The following is a 2,500-nucleotide window of genomic DNA, read 5'->3' on the forward strand; positions in this document are numbered from 1 at the left end:
GGGCCTTGGCTCTAACAGTACCACATGAAAGAAGCTCCTATCACCCGTCAAATCATGGAGAGATATCTGGTGGTCCTTGGTTCTAACAGTACAACATGAGAGATGCACCTATCCCCCGTCAAATCATGGACAGATATCTCTTGGTCCTTGGTTCTAACAGCACAACATGAGAGATGCTCCTATCACCCGTCAAATCATGGACAGATATCTGGTGGACCTTGGTTCTAACAATACTACATGAGAGATGCTCCTATCACCCGTCAAATCATGGACAGATATCTGGTGGTCCTTGGTTCTAACAATACTACATGAGAGATGCTCCTATCACCCGTCAAATCATGGACAGATATCTGGTGGACCTTGGTTCTAACAATACAACATGAGAGATGCTCCTATCACCCGTCAAATCATGGACAGATATCTGGTGGACCTTGGTTCTAACAATACTACATGAGAGATGCTCCTATCACCCGTCAAATCATGGACAGATATCTGGTGGACCTTGGTTCTAACAGCACAACATGAGAGATGCTCCTATCACCCGTCAAATCATGGACAGATATCTGGTGGACCTTGGTTCTAACAATACAGCATGAGAGATGCACCTATCCCCCGTCAAATCATGGACAGATATCTGGTGGGCATTGGCTCTAACAGCACAACATGAGAGATGCTCCTATCACCCGTCAAATCATGGACAGATATCTGGTGGACCTTGGTTCTAGGCAGCACAACATGAGAGATGCTCCTATCACCCGTCAAATCATGGACAGATATCTTGTGGGCATTGGCTCTAACAGTACAACATAAAAGAAGCTCCTATCCCCAGATATCGACCAAAGAAGGTGGGGTTATCAGGGGCTGGTCGTAATAAAGGGGTAGACAGATATCTCTGGTGGTAAACATGATCACTTACTTGAGAAGAAAATGTGCGTATACAATTTTGAAAGAAGCATTTATGTTTATCTACAGCAATGTTATAAGTTTGAGATTTAAAAACAAATTAATCGATAATTGTGTCGGCATTGGGAGCCAGTATTAGACCAGATTGAAGAAGAAAAAATTCCAAAGCATTGTCTTTTAGAAGATCGAGCTGTTCTATTCGCGTGCTATAGAGATTGGTATAGGCGCGCGAGCGAACTTCCTCAATGTTTGAAACAAGCGATGATTGATTTTATCGATGTTAGAGAACACGAGGATGCTGATAAGACTCGCCCAGCACGCACATGATGCAACTTTGATGGCTGCAGCAGTCAGGGGGTGCGTGTTATTGTGGGCTGTACTTATAGAGTGTCTTTGTCTTGATGAGTTCCTTCACACTTCATTTGATTGCATGCCGTATGCATGCCGTATGGAACGACTTTGATTTGGTGAGGGTGGGTGTGGGTTGTTCGGGTGTTGTTTCCCCCACCCCTGTCCCTCCCTTCCTCCCCTGTCTCGTCACCTTTGCTCCAACACGTGATCACAAAACATTATCACCCTCTCTCCCTCCCCCCTCTCCCTCTCCCCCCGTAAAGCCTGTCCTTAGGCCCCCCCAAAAATAGTCTGTTTACGGTATCCCGACCGACCCTACTTTTTCGCGCGACCCTAGACTCTTTTTTTTGGCATTTGGGGGGAAAAAAAGAAAAAAAAGTCTTTGTTTTTTGGTAAAATAACTTAAAATTCTGTTTTTGGGGAAGAAAAAAAAGAAAGAAAAAATCCCGACCTACCGACCCTATTCTTTTTGGCCTATGTTACCGTAAACAGACTTTTTTTGTGTGTGCCTTAACTGGGCGCAGTGGACTACGCGAAAAAAACTTCGCGAGCTGGCCGCACGAAGCTTTAGCACTGAGTTTTTGGTACAAAAAAGACTTCGAGAAGTCGACTTCGGGCTGAATTCAGGACCACCTTAACCCTTTTCTCTCTCGTCGATTCGCCATTCTTATTCGCCTCTCTCAAGTTTTCACACACACTGCCACACAAAAATACTATGACCTTGTCGCTTTCAAACAGAGCTGAATAAAACATGTTCGACTGTTCACATACACGCACACACACACACACACACACACACACACACACACACACACACACACACACACACACACACACACACGCACACGTGAAACAAACAGTGAGTACAGTGCATTTTCCGTTTTGTCTATAAGGCCAACAAATTTAAAAAAAAAGGTTTGTTTTCAATGACAAGGCCCAAAAATTGATGAATTCATATTGTAAAAGACCCGTGCACGAATGTTGACCTGAACAATTTATTCGTCCAAGAAATGTCACACTGCTCAAAAAGCAGCTAGATTGTTGATTTTGTTGTACAGTCGAACCTCTCTATACCGATGACCTAAGTCGTTGTAGGTGGTGTTGTGGAAAGGTTGATTACATAGGAATGAACCTCTTTGGGGTGGTCGTAATGGGCTGCAGGTGGTCGCTATGAACTTTTTCTTTAACACCCTTTCAACCGAACTTACTATGCGGGACCGATGCAAGCGGTCGTTATCAAGGGGTG

General features: G+C 44.3%; 1 protein-coding gene across 1 annotated transcript in view; it reads left to right on the forward strand.

Moving 5' to 3' along the window:
- LOC138947579 (tripartite motif-containing protein 2-like) overlaps positions 1–2,500 on the forward strand; it is a 35,945-nt gene that overhangs the window by 14,567 nt on the left and 18,878 nt on the right. The window lies entirely within an intron of this gene.

The sequence above is a fragment of the Littorina saxatilis genome, linkage group LG14, assembly GCF_037325665.1.
Source record: "Littorina saxatilis isolate snail1 linkage group LG14, US_GU_Lsax_2.0, whole genome shotgun sequence".
Taxonomy (NCBI): Eukaryota; Metazoa; Mollusca; class Gastropoda; order Littorinimorpha; family Littorinidae; genus Littorina; species Littorina saxatilis.